The sequence below is a fragment of the Rutilus rutilus genome (assembly GCF_951802725.1).
Source record: "Rutilus rutilus genome assembly, chromosome: 17".
In the NCBI taxonomy this organism is placed as follows: Eukaryota; Metazoa; Chordata; class Actinopteri; order Cypriniformes; family Leuciscidae; genus Rutilus; species Rutilus rutilus.
The window spans coordinates 24,735,049-24,754,731 of NC_140230.1; the positions used below are offsets into that span (position 1 = coordinate 24,735,049).

The window sequence follows — 19,683 nt, forward strand, 5'->3', positions numbered from 1 at the left end:
TGTCCTACTTAAAAAAAATAAACAAGCTTTTGGGCCTTTTGGGAGCCTTTCACACGTATAAGTTCAAACCCAAGAGTTATTGAGCACTCTAGTATTCTGGTGCTTTTGTTTTAAACGCGCAATCTGGAACTATGTGTACGTTACATCAGCCAGCACAACAAAACACTTGACATAATCTGCGGCGTAGAGCCATTATTACTGTCATTTCTAATTAAAAAGTGGACTATAGTATATCTCTGCCAGTTGCAATGCACACATGCAAAAAGACGCACACACATGATGAACGCAAAGCCGTTTTTAATGTGCGAGTTTTTGCTGTGTTCCAAACCCTAGTGAGATGCTTTGCTGTCTGCTGCCTTCAAAGACAACTGTCAACCAGCATGCTAATGCTAATGCTAACTGAAATGGAACCTCATAAATGACTGTTTTGAAATGTTACGGACAGCAACTTAAGTGAACATTTGACTTTAATAGAGTTGGTCAGCTTGTAGATGTTGTTAGCTTATGTTGTAAAATAGTACATACATTTTTTTAAATGTTTTTTTTATTCAACTTTCAGAAAAGCATACAATGACATTTAATATCAAACATAATCCAAACAGATATTTGGGGAAACATAACAGATCTTACATTGTACAGACTACAGAGTAAAACATTAAATAAATAGTACATATAGCACACAAATATTGAATATAATAATACATTTAAAATGTATTATTTTTTTTTATCCAAAACTTTTTGATATTGAATGAAATGTGCATTATGGGATTGCCTTCTCCATGAAGGATACATGCTAGGTGCAGACACATTTTACATTGTTCAGCAAATTATCAGTAATTTCAATAGGAATCTGCTGAAGTTGGTCATGTTAATTCATTACATTGACCAACAGAAAGCTGCTTAGTTTGAAAGTGACTTCTATGTGAGCTGTCCTTTATACATTGCTACACTATTGACAATAGTGCAAAAATTCTGTAATGTGACCTCACTTTTAGCATTTGGCCAAATCGTGGTACAGTTGGATCCGAAAGTCTGATACCACTAGTGAAAGTGCTTCAATTGTGATTTATATTTTAATATATTTATTATAACATTAGCATAACATAATTTGAGAGAAATTCAGAATGTCTCAGTTGCTGTCTAGGTAGGCAGCTTACAAAGGTTTGGAACAGCTTATGACTCTTGCATAAAAATAAGAGGAATAACACTCTCTCTCTTTCACTTGCACACTCTTGCTCCTTTGGCTGATGTTAATTGAGTCTAATTGAAAAGAAAACAAAAGAGGGAAGCTTTTGTTGCCAGGCTCTTTGATTGGGTTGTGGTGTAGAGCTTGTGTCAGCTGGAGAGGATGGAAAACAAACGAGTCTTGGCCTGGTCATCAACAGGGTCATTAAACCCACCTTCGCCTACTCGGGGTACTTAACATATCAAAGCTCAGAGCTGCCCTCAATCACTGTGTATGTGTGTATTTATGTGTGTAGGATGTTTATTTGGTGAGCGCTTGCTTATTCTGATCAGAAATTGTAGGTGTAAAATATCTTACATTACTGTAAGCATGCTGGTTTGTGTTTGCCATTAATGTTCTTAAAGGGATAGTTCACCCAAAAATGAAAATTCTGTCATCATTTACTCATCTTAAGTTGTTCCAAACCTGTATGCATTTCTTTCTTCTGTTGAACACAAAAGAGCATATTTTGAAGAATGTCAGTAACCAAATAGTTAATGGGCCCCATTGACTTAAATTTTATTTAAAAAAATTATATTCATGGAAGACAATGAATCAAATACATCAACTGTCCCTTTAAAAGTAAAATGATGGAGATTTTGGCAGCTTTTCCAATATTACAGGTAAAAAAAAAAAAAAAAAAAAAAAAGAATATATTTTATTATTTATTTATTAATTAATTTATGAAATGTATGTATATCAGATATGTAATTATTTATTCGATTTTTTTTTCTCTAATGAAAATATGAATCCAGTCACATTTATCAATTTTTAAGTGTAACTTAAGTAGTAACTTCAAGTTGCAGCTGCTGTATAGTATCCCACCACATCTCAAAGTGCAAAACGTAAAGGCTGATCTTTGATTAAATGATATTAACTAGTATTTATGTCTGTAGGATGGAAACCGAATACAAATTTGGTAGTTTTATTTTATGCCACTTGCATTCTAAAAAGTATGTGCATTTTAAGTGTGTTTGTAGAAGGCAGACCTAGGTACCGAGACATTGCATCATTCGAGGGGCTCCACACAGGTGTGCTACTAACACCGCAGGACTAAAAGAAACTCTACAACTGGAATTGTATTTATTTTTTGTTTTACCTATTATTTCTGCATATATGAGCGCTTACTGACAGCCAGTCACCAGGGTGTTATATTGAGACCAGGCTGTTTGTGTGTATTTTTTGCTATATTTTGGAGAGAATTTTAATAACATTAAGGCGTGGGTAACGGTATAAGCACCTGGGAGAGAATGTGTTTGTTTATTTCTGAAGGGTGTGCGTGTGTGTTTTTGTCTTCGCTGTTTTTCAGAAGGGTATGATTACTCACGTAGCTCTGCGGCGAGCTTCCATTCTCTGAGCAGACAAGAACGTGCCTGTATCACCCCGCCGGTGCCTCGCTTTCACTCTGCCGTTGCCAGCGTGGCTCTGCGTGAGAGGCAGAGGGAGAAAGACTGAGTGACGTGGAGAGAAAAAAAAGATGGAGAAACCGTAAAAGAGGTGAGGGAGGACGTGAATCTGTTGATGAGGCGATACCTTGTCCGTACACGCCAACACAAACTGTGCTGAGGTAATGGTATGGTAATGATATGCTAATGATATGCTAATCCAGCAGCAGTATTCTATATCAGCGGTGTGAGAGGATTTCAGTGAGGCCCTTCACCAGTGGGAGGAAAGGAAAGACCTCCTGATCTCACTGTACACACACACACACACACACACACACACGTACACATTCACCAAATGGATGCACTCACACACTCATTTTTCTGATTGTAGACAGTTTGGTGAGTCTAGGCAGTAAGAGAAAGAGTTGTGGAGAAGCTGAATACCCAGCCTAACTTCGACAAACCTCTCTGGCCCACACACACCTGCGTATTTCTATGTTATTCCCAGTCACACTTAGCCTGGTCCTACCAGACTCTCGTACATTTCATTTCAGAGAGTCTGGCCACCCTCCATTGGCAAGCGTTAACTTCCTTGAAGGTGGTTACTCTGTTTAAGTTTAAAAAAGCCACTCTAGATCTGCCATAACCAATCGCTAACGTTTGGTCGTGACGTAACCCTACAACTCAAACTAGCGCATGACATCAATGTCATCGTTCTCAGCCACTCCCTCTGTCCGCTGATTGGACCGCCAAAAAATTGGCCGGAGAAAACCAAAGAATATAGAGCTGGTAAGTCCCGCCCATCCGTAAAACCCCAAGTGGACCTCTAGGTTGAAAAATCGTCAATGCAAGTGAATGTGAGAAAATAATAATTTTCTGGTCCCGTTTGAATTGTGCCATGAATGTGAACATATGTTGTCTGTGATTTTTTTTTACACTATTTTGACAGTATATTGTATGATTCTTTGGCTAGCAGTTGTGGAAAAGACAACGAGAAAGACTACATGTCGCCTATGTGACGTCACCCCATAACACATTTTCCCTCCACTTGTCAAATCACGGTGCTAATGCTGCGATAATCTATGGAGACAGATCGAGATGCCTGTGTGTTTTGTACCCAAATGTCACCATTCAAACCAAATGGGCTGTTCTTTCTTCAGATTCCCGTCAGCGAAGCAGCGAAGAGTTGTAGTCCACAAAGTGCTCTCACACAAAGTCTAACCGTATCAAACTTCTACCCACTAAATTGTAGCATTCTTCACACGAAAAATTATATGAAAAATTCACAGACAACATATGTTCACATTCATGGCACAATTCAAACGGGACCAGAAAGTAATTATTTTCTCACATTCACTTGCATTGACGATTTTTCAACCTAGAGGTCCAGTGGGGTTAGCGGAAGGGGCGGGACTTACCAGCTCTATACCACAAACCCAGACGACGTACTGAAGGGAAATGAAAATTGAGCGGAAGTACGTAGGAGGCCGAGCCAGGCTAACTCACACTAGCCACAAACAGAAAATTACAGATGCTTTCACTACTCTAGCAATTCAGCATTCACACACATCACACAAGTTGACAGATTAAGCGTTGTGATGATAGGGCGACTGTGAGGAGGAGGAGGAAGAATGATGAACTGATTTAGGCTTGTCTGTTTTTATCTATTGCATTATTAGTTGTGCTGCACTCTCTCAGGTGGCTTCAGCCTGCAGCTCTTCACAAGTTATAATGCTCTTTGACTCATTACCACTGCCAAATGAAGAGTGTTCACTATGGAAAATTTTGCTTTGACATCACAGGTATAAATTACATGTTTAAATATATTAAAATACACTTTTAATTTGAATATTTATTGTAGATTGTAATAATATGTCACAATATTACTTTTTACAGTATTTTGATCAAGTAAATGCAGCCTTGGTGAGCATAAGAGAAAAACCGTACTGACACTAAGTTTTGAATGGTAGTGTATATCAAATAAAATTGAGTTTGTCTGTCCAAGGAATTAGGAGTCATTTACACAGAATGTGTTCTTGCACTTAGCACCGGCTGATACTATAGATGTTGTTACTTCATTTGGATACAAAAAGCTTATTTTATTCATTGATGGCCATTCAAAAGTAGCTGTACATTAAAAGTACTCTCATTAAATAATTATATTTTCAAGCAACATACTGTATATTATATAATTAATATTTCATTATACTAAATTAGGATGGTCACTAGTAAAAGGTTTGGGACTGTGTGATTTCTTGTGGTGCCATCAGCCACTCAACGTTGTCATGATGTAATTTCCTGTGACTCCAGAGTGAGAAGGCATTTATGGCACAGATGATTGATGAACACTTTTGCTGTCCCATCAGCAACAATGACAGATTTTATTAACTTTAGTGCCATGCAGATTCAGGCTATGTAGATTGAGTTATTCAGAGGGTCTTTTCTGGGCCTCTGTAGTGAGCTTGAATCAAAGCATCGGAGCTCAGCTGCATTGTAAGGGCTGGAATGTGCGAGCACTGTGGCCTGATCACATTCTGTGTGTGTGATAAAGAGAAAGCCATTCCATCACTGAAAGCTGATGTTCTACAGAAATGTGTGATTGACAGGTCCCTCACACACACACACACACACACACACACACACACACACACACACACACACACACACACACACACACACACACACACACACACACACACACACACACACACACACACACACACACACACACACACACACACACACACACACACACACACACACACACACACACACACACACACACACAAATTCCTTTTGGCACAGTGGGATCTTTCCTCCTGGAAGTGAATGGACCAGCTTTGTATTGTCAGTTGGGGTTTAGCTCACATGTTTGTGATGGACAATGTCAATTGTTTGAAATGTCTTTTTAAAAAGCTTGCAAGTGTTTTAGATATTATTATTATTATTATTATAAAAAAAATCTTTTTAATTATTATTATGCGTATTTATTACTTATTTAATCATTTAATAATTATTAAAATATAATAATAAGAATATTATAATGTTGCTATTATGATATATTTAAAACCACAGTAATGAAAACAATAATACATGTTTAATTTAATAATAATAATAATTCATTTTTACTTCAAATTAAATTGTTTAATTTATTATAAATATTATGATTAAATTCAACATTTATTGTTTTACTTTTACATTGTAATTTTAAATTATTAAATTGAAATTATTATTTAGGTTAATTTCTCCCCAAAAGTATGTACCCTCTAGCACTTTTGATATTTCATGGCTTAACCAGTTGCGTGAGTTTGGGGTGGGACTACCTGTTAGTCTGAACAGTAGTAGATGGAAAACGATGTTTTAAAATGTTTGTGATCCTGTTTGGTGTTGCTACTTGCTAGTGGTACAGAAACGAATGCAGTGTTATATTTCCTGTATACTCAGTAACACCCATTTGTTGTTGTACAGCGCACCGGCACACTACTAGGTGTGATTTTCAGTTCTCATTAGGTTTCATGAGATTTTGCATGTTTGTGTATTTGTAGACTTTGTGAAGTGTGAGGTGGGGGGGCACTCGCTGCTCCTGCCTCCCCCAGCGTGAGCCCCCTCAGTGGGTGGGTGAGGCTGTGGATTCCCCCGGGTCAGTCCCGCCGCTGGACGCTGGATCCATTCATCTGCCAGAGATCTTTTCTTCTCCACTACAAAGCAACACTGCTCCCCTGACAGCAGCTCCCCTGCTGCGCAGTATTTATCTATTGTGTTTAGTTAGACTCATCTGTGCTCCCTCTCCCTCTTACTCTCTTTCTCATTCTCTCTCTTTCCTTCCACTTCGCCTGATCAACAACAGTGCACAAAAACAAAAATAAATCTCCAAACACTCGTGTTAAATATCAGATTGGCTGGGTGCATATTGAAGGCTGGCATTTCAAGCGAGGTCCCTTTTGTCCCTCTGTGTTGTGCAGCTATTGTATTAGTTCAGAGAGTAGGTGCGGACTAATGTGTCTCTCTCTCTCTCTCTCTCTCTCGCGCTCTCTCTCTCTGTCTTTCTCTGCGTGAGGTTTATTTTGGAGCTCTGTTCAGGAGTGAAGACAGACAGCCCCCCCTTCTTGTCGAGCTCTTAAGTGCACTGTTTATTAGTGCAGCTGTATTGGCAAATAATAACCCACATACAGGTTTTGTACTTTTCTGCTCTGGGTGTTACAATGTTGTGTTACGATATTACTAATTACATTACATCGTTATTTTTTATGAAACATAATATGTTACTTTTTCTCACCTTTGGCTGACTGAGATTTTCTCTCTTTCTAAGTGGAAGCACTGTGATTGGCTTAGAGGCATTTTTTTCCTATATATTTATCCTATAGACATTGTATGCATACAATGATAAATGGGGTATAGTAAAAGTTTATTAGCTTAAGGACAGAAAATTCATAGCTTATCTGAGGCAACACCCAAATTATGTTACTTTAGCCAACACAAATAATAAAGCATTCAGGTTTATTTGTATTTGCAAGTATTTTTAAACCATTTGCCATGACTCTGTATCACTGATACGTATGACAGTCACTTTGTGCACTTTAAATATGAGGAAGGGAGAGGGTTACAATTGTGTTTGTCAGTATATTATATATTTTATATTAGGGCTGCACGATATTGGAAAAAACACATTGCGATATTTTGTTTTTCTGCGATATATAGTACAATTTCACCAGACAATTTGAATAGCCCTTATTGTAAAAAATTGTATCATTGTAGGATGATTGGGGTGATTTTGTAGGAGAGTGCATTTATTATTTATTATCAAAATAATAAACAAATTAAAAGCATAGATACAGTAACAGAACAAAAATGCAAATGGAACAAGCAGTGCTTTGTTTTTCAGGTAAATCTAACCAGGTACAGACAAGGGCGTAGATTTGGTTTGAACATTGGGGGGGTTGAAGTTTGGGTATGCCTCCTTTTCATGTGATCATGGTATAAACATTGGGGGGGTTGTAATGCATAGATTTAAATATTGGGGGGGTTATCTCCCCCCCAACCCCCCCACAAATTACGCCCCTGGGTACAGATATTGAATAATCAAATGTAAAAAAACACAGCATGGTCTTCACTGTATAAATTTAATTAAATTAATTTATATACAATATGAAATACAATGTATCTTTGTTAAAGGAGCATTGCGTAAGTTCTGAAATTTCTAACCGTTACTGACACCAGTGGCCGTTAGAGAAACTGCAGCCAGTCTCATGCTCGTTCTCGGTGCGCACGCTCGTTTTTTTTTTTTTTTTTACTTACAAGGAGTTTCCGTGGGTGTCTGGATTGTGCTGGAGGCTCTTTCCGTCCGCAGAGTCCATTTGAAACACTACTGCTAGCGATTGCCACTGCTTACTAATGGCTGCCGTACGGATGTAAGCCTGCCCAAGTAGACGAGAACGCGCATGACGTCACATTTTGTGAATTTTCGCGCCAATTCGGACCGACTCCCAGTGTTGCCAGATTGGGCGGGTTCCCGCCCAATTGGGCGGTTTTGAATTTGATTGTGCGGGTAAAAAAGGGTTTGGGCGGGTGGACAAAATTTGGGCTGGTTTGGGGTCAGTTCGGCGGTTTTCAAACATCTACATTTTAATGTCTAATTGGTTAAAAAACTAAACTAAAGTGTGCATGTAGTCCATAAAATCAGTCATCATGACATTACTGTACACACACACACACCCATGCAGAGTCAGCTGGCGTTAGTGTTGACGTCACCGACGTGCACGCACTCTTAGCCAATCAGCGTTCAGCAGGCAGATGCGATTTAGCGCAATAAGTTGTAGCTGTATATTCCGGTATATTCAAGTGATCGCTAATGCCAAAGTGACATAGCCTACTATACAGTAAGTTGTATCTACAGAGTGAGATAGTGCAACTCTATAAACGTACACATGTGGTGGGAGATGACTCAATCGATGAATATAACTGAGAGGAGAGCACAGTTGAATGACTTGAATTGAAATCAAATATGGGACGACTCCTGTCCATGGTCATGTCATGTGCACACGACTAGCCTAACCAGACATCTGCAACTCTTATACCATCCAGACTGCACTCGTCCCTGACAGCTGCTGAAAAAGGTTTGAATCAACGATGAATCCGTTTTGACTGCTAAATTCTGCGTTATGTTCGCAGTGTGTACTTCCGAGGAAAGTCATCGGTTCATTTCTTGATTGCCGTTTTGACAGTGTCTACCTGGACATTTTAGTCATATTGGCTAATTCTCCTTAATCATTGCCCTGTTTTGATCTGTTTTCCTGGAAAAAATATTTATTTTTTATTTTATTTTATCATCGTTATTTTGTTTTAAGGAGATACAAATTGTGCTTATCAACCTTGAATGACATGGTAATGAAATTATATCACATTATTTTGGCAGTAACATTTTGGGCGGTTTTTTCATGTAGTGGGCGGGTTTTGGTGAGCGTTTGGGCTGGAAACCACCGTCCTAATCTGGCAACACTGCCGACTCCTCCACACAGGCTGATGGAGGCAACCGTGGTGAACAGTCAAGGTGTCATTCTTTCTATTACATTATGGTTGGCTCATAAATGTTCAAATGAAAACTCTATCTTAAAGATTTTTTTTTTAAGTAAATAACCTACACATAGCCCCTTTAAAGATACAAAAGTGTTTTTCTCTTTCTTTTGTAGTTTGATTAACATTGGTGACAGACAGCTGCGGGTTTAATGGGCTGCTGTCACAAGACGAACGCACAGACCCAATATAATGATATACAAAATGCAATGCATTCATTTTCTTGTTTCCAATTCCAACACACTGGCTGTGTTTACGAGGACACTCGGCGAGACAGGTATATTTTAACTTTGACTTTTGTGTGTAGGCTACGTGTCCGTTCAAGGTCAAAAGAAAGAGAAATAGACCCGAATTCGGTGTTCACGTGCTGTCTGCGTGGCTCTATGTACCCGCACAGAAAACAGCGCGCGAATTCCAGTCTTCTTGCACTTGATGTTTAAACTGACAGGACTTAAAAACATGTGCAAGTGATAAACTATATGATGGTTAAACTTTGCCGAATCGGAACCGATCAACTACGATCCATGCTTGGCTTCCCACATCCTGCGTGCGATGTGACTATCGCGGATGCTCACATCGCGATATCGATGCTAAAACGATGAGTGCAGCCCTATTTTATACGTAGCATACAGTATATTATAGTAGTATAATAAATTACATTTATTAAATAAAAACATTGCAAGTTATTTATTTAAAAATAATTTAAAATAAATAACATAATTACCTATGCTGCTCATTACTTTTTAACACAGCTACCATAAACACGGTTGCCTAAAGCTAAACAACACCCCTCTATCATTCTTCAATGTTTTGCAGGTTCCTGTAGTTTCTCTCCATTTGTGAAGCATTTAATGAAGGCATCACAACCAGGAAGCAGTGAAAGTTAAGGTTTGTTTGACATGTGTTGTTCTGTGACAGTGTGAAAGATGTTGTGCAAAAAAGGTGGAAAATAAGGTGTTTTAAAAGATGCCTTCGTTCACGTGAAGACGTTATAGAGAGAGATGGAAAGTAATTTAAAATGTATCATGTGAAAGTGCGTCAGGAATGTTTTTTTGTCATGCATAAATGAGTAATTTTTTTATTTAAATCAGAATCATCAAAATGCAAAGATATCAAGAATTTTACAAAACATTTTCAGCCTTATATATTTACTTTATTAAACTGCACTTGCATTATTCCATTACAGGTACTATGTACATGCTTTTACATTTTTTAAAGTGAATAATACATTCCAAACAGTTATTTTCATGATCTCTCTAAAATATACACTATTTTCCTACTATACTTGTATTTTTGTTTTCCTGCTTTAACCTCAGGATTATGTCAGCTAATGCTCCCCCCCTCATTTGTTCATGTCAGATTGTGATTTCAAGGTTAATTTAGTCATTTCTGCAACATTAACAACCACCACTTTTCACGAAGTCAACCTTCAAATGGTTTACTTAAATTTCTCTGCACACCAAAGCTATTTTAGTCTCTTTTGGTCCTCTTCACGTGTTAATTTTGGACCCCTAGTAACCTCCACTGTCTCAATTACAGTTCAAAGATGCATAAATCCAGCCTAAGGCAATATTATAGACTGGATTAAAGAACGTCTGATTGTGAGATTGTTCTGAACTCTCAGTTCTGCTCATACGAAATCCCCACTCTTCATTTTCTGAGATTTGTCCTGCTATAAACTGCTCAGAGACCACTTGAATTACTTTATATATGTGTGGAACAGCTTGTTTGGACCATTGCACCTCAGAGAATTAGGGATTCGTACACATCGATCGTGTATTGTTACTTCTGAGTTTAAAAGGCAGGTTTTCGGAAGGATTTTGGAAAAGGAAATTTAAATAATTATACAAAGGGATAGTTTGAAGAATCAAAAGAGCTAAAAATTAGAACAAGCATTTTCTTCCTACATTTCTGTCTCTCTGTGTGTGTGTCTCTGCTTGAGTGAAGGTACATTTCAGTCAGCCTGATCTCCTCTCACTCACAGCACAATGAGAGCTGTGCCCATAATGGCTGCTGGAATATCAAGCTACGGGGGGAAATGAGAAAGCAGCATCTTATGGGCTCATTCATCAAGAACTAATTGAGGCCTGGGTACACTCAAGTGCTGATAAAGATGGAGGAGTGTGTGTGTGTGTGTGTGTGTGTGTGTGTGTGTGTGTGTGTGTGTATGTGAGTGTGTTTTCTTTTGTGTTGTCAGCTGGAATGCGAGTGTGCGCATTGCCAGTGAAGAGCAGAGGAATTCTGCTCCACAAGAGATGTTTTCCTGGTGGAAGTGACTGCGTGTGTGGCGAGCAGAGGATGCGAGCAGAGGACCAATGAGGTTGTTGGGGGTGCGTGGGTAGCTCTGCATACTAAACGGGTCGGGGGCTACGGAGGGAGCAAGGGGAGGGTGGGGGGCAGCATTAGACCTGCTTCACTGGACCTCTCATCTGGGGCTGGAGCTATTGTGCTACACTCCACCTCGCTGTATTGATTCCACCAGGCGGGAATTCTGCGCCTCTCTCTTTTTCTCTGTCTTCCCTCCCTGTTCCCTCCTTTTTTACACTCTCATTTGCTCTCTGCCACCTTTTCCTTTTTCCCTTTCCCTTTCTATTTACCTGTTCCGCTCTCTTTCTGCACCACTCGGCCTGTTTTTTCATCCTCCAGGGCCGTTTGACAGCAAGTCTTTGGAGCCTGAAGGATCATGTACACACACATCACCTTTAGCCACCTTTCAGTCGATGCTTATTGATTTTGATATCACAATGAAATATATTATTTTCCCTGCGCTGGCACTCTTGATCCTTTTCTTCCTCCATCCCTCTCTTTTCAGTCTAATGTAATCAAGAGCCAAAACTGTTCCACGTTCTTCCGACTCAATCAAATTTACCTGCCTCTCAAGTATTTGCGTTTATATGTACGTGTGAAGCGAGGCGACGCGTCAGTGTGTGTGCATGTGCTAATGTGTAAAAATTATTTTGGGGGTTTTAACAGAAAAAGTATCTAAAAATGCTAGCATTAAAACATGTTAATTGGTTAACTGCCACCATATATGGTGAAAAATATAAATCTATCTATGCTGTATGTTAATACCTGATATTTATCATTGTGCAAGTGGTTTTGCATGCACATGGCTGTACACACTTGTTTCTCTCAGGTGTATGAGCTAATATGTCTCTGTGTAGAGTGAACGTTTCTGATGCTTGTGGGTCTGTAGAGAAGGTGTGTGTGCATGCTAATGTTTTTCTGTAGGTTTGTGTCTGCTTGCATGTGAAGTGATTGTTTGTGTGTGAACAGCTTCAGGTTTTCCATCACTAGGTCTGTTATGTCTTGAATTTGATATTGATCTGATTTGATATGATGTCAATACGATATTGATTTCAAGTCCTTTTCTTTTCAGAAGAGGTGAGTGTATTCATACATATGAATAAGCCTGTAATTTAATAAGCTTTTGGCAATTGTGTCATTTCAAGTTAAAAATGAAAAGGCAAAGCAAACAATCCTTACTTTAATAACCAGTGACGCTCATTACTGTTGCAATTGTGTACTGTTACACATCATAATTTTATGCACAAGGGATAGATTAATGAACACATTAATCAGCTAATGGTTAGAGAGAGAGTGAGGCATTTTAGTTTCACATTGTCTGTGGTAGGAGATCACACAAACATCATTGGTGTGTAATGGAATTTAGATTTTTAGCCAAAACTCATGATCTGTCTGATGATGATTATTACACAGTTTCTAGTATGTATGTAACACCATTTACCTTACACTTATCAACAAGTGATGTAGCCTATGCTTATGTCAATATACTATTTAATAATAGCAAGTATATAAGCATATTACATGCAGCTTTTTTATTTTTTATTCAAATGTATTTTATTGGTCTCTCTTTATTTAATTAATTATTGTTTGTTTGTTTGTTTGTTTTTATTATCATCACTATTGCCTTGCTCAGCTTTTATGTGACCAGTTTTTGATGAGTTGTGTAATCTGTAATTATTCTGTTAATTTCCAGGCCAGACCCATTCAGGACGATTTCTGGACAGTTGCAAATAGCCTGCAACTCATTGATAGTCTCTAGGAGGCCTCCTGTCATGTGACTTTGCGCCTGCACAGTGAGCTTAAGGTAAGCTGCCTCACTCTGAAACTTTATCCACTGATGTCGCTGTAGAATGTGTGTGTGTGTGTGTGTATATATATACATTTCTGAATGGGCTGTGGCTGGGATTTAGTGAGTTTGAAGTGAAAGTATTTGATGAACTAGTATACTATGTGCAGAGAGCATTCACTCAATATTATTATCAAATTTTTTATGTAGGTGGCTTTTAGAGGCTTTTGCATCGGAGGTTTTCATATATATATATATATATATATATATATATATATATATATATATATATATATATATATACACACTGTACACACACACATATATATATATACACATATATATACACACGCATACATACACACACACACACACACACACACACACACACACACACATACATATATATATATATATAAAAAAAAAAATATATATATATATATACACATATATATATATATATATATATACACACATATATATATATACACACGCATACATACACACACACACACACACACACATACATATATATATATACAAACTTTGTATATGTATATATATATATACATATATTTATTTTTCCAAGGGGGGAAGTGGAGTCTTTTCCCCTCGGAGAGAACACCCTGACACACACACACACGCATACTTGCATTGATTTGCCAACCTGCTGTCACTGCTTGTCTGTACCGTATCTCTTAGCTACAAATCATGATTCAGAACAGGATCGGTACACACAAAGACACCCAGTGCAGAGACTCAGTGGTGTCAGTGGGAGGTGTGTCGTCTTAAGCTAACCTCCGCCCTTCAGGATATGACACTGGAAGACAAAGTGGGATTATCTTTTCTTTCTGATCTTCTGTTGCAAAGCCCGAACAAAATAGCAGCTAAAGATAAATAGTAGAATGTTAGATACACATTTCAATTTTAATGTTTTCATTTGCACATTGGAAGTAATACTGACACATGTAGCTGAAAGAAAATGGGCTGTAAGGAATCAGATAAGCATACTGTATATTATAATGTGTTCCACAGAATTTCCCAATTGATGATGTATTGATTTCATGATTTTGCTAAATTTGTCACTATTCAGTCATATGATTAAGAACTGATGAATTATAAATTTTTAGGGAACTATTTTTTGTTATACAATTGCTAAGGTGTTCTGAGAGGATGTTGCTGGGGGTGGGGGTGTTCAAAGTTTGAACTTTTTTAAAAAGTTCGAATAAATACTTTAGCAAGGACACTTGAAATTTATCAAAAGTAAAAATTAAAACATTTATAATGTTACAAAAGTTTAAAAATGAATTCTGTTCTTTTGAACTTTCTATTAATCAAATATTTAATTTCAACATTTATAATAATAAGAATGTTACTTGCAACAATCAGCCTATTAGAATGATTTCTGAAGGATCATGTGACACTGAAGACTGGAGTGATGGCTGCTGAAAATTTAGCTTTGCTATCACATGAATAAATTACATTGTAAAATATAAAAATAGGAAATGGTTATGTTGAATTATAATAATATATCCACAATTTTACTGTATTTTGATCAAATAAATAAAGTATAGGTGAGTATAAGAGACTTTGAAAATCATTAAAAAAATATTTTCCGCACAAAACCTTTGAACAGTAGTGTATTTCCTGATATACTGTACGTTTATTTCTCTTAATTTTATTTAATGAGGATAATGTGGTTTAAAAAAGAATCTTATTTCATTTTTTTTTTTTTGTATTACAAGTAATTTGTGACCCTGGACCACAAAACCAGTCACATGGGTCACTTTTTTTAAATTGAGATGTATACATCATCTGAAAGCTGAATAAATAAGCTTTCCATTGATGTATGGTTTGTTTGGATAGGACAATATTTGGCCGAGATGCAACTATTCAAAAATCTGGAATCTGAGGGTGCAAAAAAATCTAAACATTGAGAAAATCGCCTTCTACATTTATGTTCGCGATTGTGCTTTATGTGCTGCATTTATATATTTACGGTAGGAAATTTACTAAATATCTTAATGGAACATGATCTTTACTTAATATCCTAATGATTTTTGGCTTAAAGGAAAATCGATAATTTTGACCCATACAATGTATTGTTGGCTATTGCCACAAATATACCCGTCCGACTTGTGACTGGTTTTGTGATCCAGGGTCACATTTTGTCTTTTTTAGGGCAGTATATATTTTTACTGGAGAAGAAGACAAAAATACTAATTACGATAATAAACGATTAGAGCCTCTGGACTACATCACTGAAGTGTGATTGTGTATGTTCACTTGCGCTTTCACAGCTCATTGGCTGTGTAGTGTTTTGGTCAAAATGACACTCGCCGGCCACGTAAAAATTCTTGTGACGGAGGTGAGCGTCGGAGTCAGCACTTTTTTTTTTTTCCTTCTCTGTTCTTTCCTCCTTCCTCCCCCCCCGCTGTTTAATCCATCCAGCTGCTGTCACGGCAGGGGAGCAGCCAATCTATCACGCCATCGAGACACATTCTTCTCACCTGCTCTGTGCCGGCACCGTGCCGTACCGGCCCTTTAATGAACAGCCAACATGATCCCGGCTGACAAGCAGGAAATGGATGCAATAAAGATTGTTTCTGCATGCTCTTTGCATTCCTGATAAATCACCTTACTGTTCGACAGACACCAGCCAGCGCTGCACACAAATCTGATTTCACGCAGAGAGAGACACTGAAGGAAGGGGCATCGGGCCAGGAGGGGTCAGTTCAATTTAAATGCAGGCTGGCTCGGACACGGAGCCCATGCGACTGGTGATTGTGTGTGTGTGGCGGGAAGCCCTGTGTGATGGACCCGTGACATACCTCGCACCTCACCTCATTTCTTTGGACGCTGCGGGCAGCTGCACACACACACCCGCAGCTTCAAGTCCAGGAGAGGGGTTTATTCAGTCAAGCAGACCTGCTCTGCCCACTAGAACACTTTACTCGCTGCAGCTCTGCGGATGATACAGTCACACGCCGGCCCTGCAACCTTGGACACTGCACTGTAATGAAAGATGAAAGCAGACTAGGGGCACATAGGGCGGAGAGAAGAACAGGGAGGGGGCGTGAGGTGTGGGGGGTGGAGTGAGAGATGAGGAAGGGATGCAGATCTCTGGGCGGGAAATTTATGATCTAATCTTATGCAGCCCGTGCCTGCTGTAAGTCACACTAGGGAGGGAGAGAGAGAGAGAGAAGTGGTGTCTAAAGAAGTAAGGTTGTAGAGTTTCTGAATCTTGAAACTGAAAGGTTTAAATGGATACTGAAGCCTAAGAATGAGTCATTAACTCTTTTAAATGTAGCAGACAGAGCCATTTAGATTAGGTGCTAAACAAATCGGCGTGTATTTTTAGTTCCTAACTTACTTGCCTTATTGTTACCCTATTTACTTCCTTACAAAATGTAGCTACTAACTAGCTACTAACTTGCTCCGCATTTGAAATGACTGTCCTTTTCAGCTGACATCATCAAGCCCTCTCATATTATGATCACCCCCCTCCAACTAAACTTTTCAAGATCCAATCACTTTCTTAATGGATTTAAATGATCTTTTTTAGTATTTCACTCAGAAGTAAAATGGGTTCTGAAAAAAAAAAAAAAAGTTTATATATATATATATATATATATACAAATTTTTTACGTCGACATGGAAACATGAAACGTCAACATTCTCAATTTTAACACATTTTTAACACCGACGTGGAAACATGAAACATCAACATTCTCAATTTGTGAACGATTCCAATATTATTGTAATTGTTTTCTTAATTTTATTTTCATCATAATTTATAAGATAATTATAATAAGAAAATCATATTTTATTAACTCAATTTGATATTTTTTCAAACTTCTCTAATTTCATTCATAAAGAAATTGCAAATGTACTTTTGTAATCTTCCTTCAAACGTTTTTTTTTTTTTTTAATTACCTTCGTAATCTTTTTTTTTTTTTTTTTTTTTGTAATCTTCCCACATTCATCATGCCCTTTTCACAAGATAATAAAAATAAGTCTTTGATGTCCCCAGAGTATGTATGTGAAGTTTTAGCTCAAAATACCCCACAGAAATTTTTATATAGCATGTTAAAATTGTCACTTTTTGAGGGTGAGCAAAAACGCACTGTTTTGTCTGTCCCTTTAAATGCAAATGAGCTGCTGCTCCCGCACAGAGGACGGAGCTACAACGACTTGTGTCCTTTTACCTCACACAGACATGCACTGAAAATTTCAAAAACGTTTAGCCTTTTATGTTCAAACCGGAGTCAGACAAAGATGGAGAGACTCGAGAAGAAGTGACAACATGTAGAAAACATTTCTGAATGGTTAGTTGATGAATTGATTAGCATATTCTGTCATGATAATCTATAAATCACGTTCCTGGGGGTGGGGTTTATGTAAATTTTAGGGTTTGTGATGTCACTAACCCGGGAGGAAGCTCGTGTAGTCCCTACCAACCGTTTGTTGTAGTCCTTAAAAAGCAATTTCTTTAAAAGAAAACATCTCCTTTTGCTTTGAACTTTGAGCGTCGTAACTTTGCAGATGTTGTTTATGGTCAAACAGCAACATTACACACTAACTAAAGTTAGAAAATTGAAATCATAATCAACCACTCCTTTAAATCATTTATTTTTTAAATCTTACCTCAGTTCCATTCATTTAAAAAGGAATCTTGTTTATCTAAAGTGTTTTTGTATTCTTCCCTTAAAATTTCAAAATTGAAAAAAAAAAAATCTGTCATACAGAAACCTGCCATATAGACACACTTATTCATGATCCAATCAATTCCCAGTATATTAAATCAGGGTTTGCCCTATAGTTTTTTTTCCCTCATTGAAGATCCTGTCAGGAATACATCACATTACGGAAGTACAGTAAAATGGCTCGTGACCGCTGTTTCATCTTAACGAAAGGGTTAAAGAACCGCCCTCGGAGGACTGCATTTTTCTGATTTTGTGTCACCTCAGTGCCACAGTACGCCTCCATCTCCACTGTTTACATAGCGCACCAAATGCAGTTTTCTTTATGATTGTTTGTCATATGGAGAAAGGAAAAAGAGACACAGTGTTCTTTGTCTTCCTCAGAGTGCTGTTCTCTTGAGGAGCATTCAAGGAAATTGATATTGGCAGCACTGCAGTGTGTGTAACGGCAGCCATATCGACTGTGTGTGAGTGTGTGTCAGCGACTGGCAAGGTGGCGTGGGAGTCATTGTCACACTCTAGGGGCCTGGAGCTCATTTGAATGCATCCCGACACTATGACACCCCCCTTCACTGCTCACACACGCACACACAGTACTCCCTCTACCTGTTTGGGCTGCAATCATTTGCATGATATAAGATGGAAATGGAGCCCTTATTTATTTCAGCAGAAATGAACTGTATTATTAAGGGCACCATTGTGCAAAGCACCGGCCGCTATGATAATACATTACCCAGGCTATTTCTGGAGCGCTCCAGTCACACATACTAGCTAATTTACTCCATTCTACTCATACCGCTACTTTGAGGGGCTGCCGCTTGGGTGGATTCATTGGAGTGTGTATATGTGTGTGTGTATATGAGGGCTTGTAGTGTTAAAACAATTCTTGCTCGTGTGTGTGGGCAGCGCCGAAATGTCTGAGTGTGTGAATTATGCATTTCTGCTGTATGTTTGAACTGAAATCATCTCTAATTCAGTGACATCACCCTTCGTATCAGCCAATAGGGTTTTTCTTTTCACCTCTGTGGCCTGTGAACAGGAAGAGCACACACTCACCATTTCCTGTTCCTTCTCCTCCTCCTCATTAATGCTGACTTCTTTCCACTGCAGGAATGGTTTCAATTGTACACTGGCTGAACCCTGAACTCTTGGATGTTTCTCAACCCATGATCTGATATAGAACTGGCTTCTTTTACCTCTGATGTGCAGGTATGCAGTCCATCACTAGATATGTTTCCATGCAAGTTGTTTATTTTTTCACGCATCTTTGCGTTTCAATCCAGCATTTTTTTTCCAGCCTCAAACTTTGCATAAAAATACATGGATGGAAACCCGTTTTTTTTTTTTTTTAGACCAGGGATTGCGATTTATGTGACACCAGGGGCAACAGTTGGCATGTAAGCTATTAAAGCAAGAGAGATTAATTTTATTTATTTTTTATTTATTTTATTTAGTTGTTTAATTTAGAAATTATGTCAATTTGGCACAATAAAGAACAAGAAAAATACACAATGACCGGTGTGTCAAAAAGGTTGCTGACTCCTGGTTTAAACAAAAAGGGTTTACAGTATTTCATCTAAAGGGATATTTCACCCAAAAGTTTAAATTCTCTCACCATTTACTCTTCCTACTCTTTTTACAATGATAACCAAAATGATGTGGCTGCCAGCATTCTTCAAAATATCATCTTTTGTGTTCCACAGAAGA

The 19,683-nt window shown here is 38.0% G+C and overlaps 1 long non-coding RNA gene across 1 annotated transcript; it reads left to right on the forward strand.

Moving 5' to 3' along the window:
• The first annotated feature begins 2,543 nt into the window (after nucleotides 1–2,543).
• Nucleotides 2,544–19,186, forward strand: LOC311275804. Its single transcript, XR_014624989.1, has 3 exons — nucleotides 2,544–2,722; nucleotides 13,181–13,291; nucleotides 19,087–19,186. It is a non-coding gene; the product is annotated as an uncharacterized lncRNA (long non-coding RNA).
• Nucleotides 19,187–19,683: the final 497 nt, after the last annotated feature.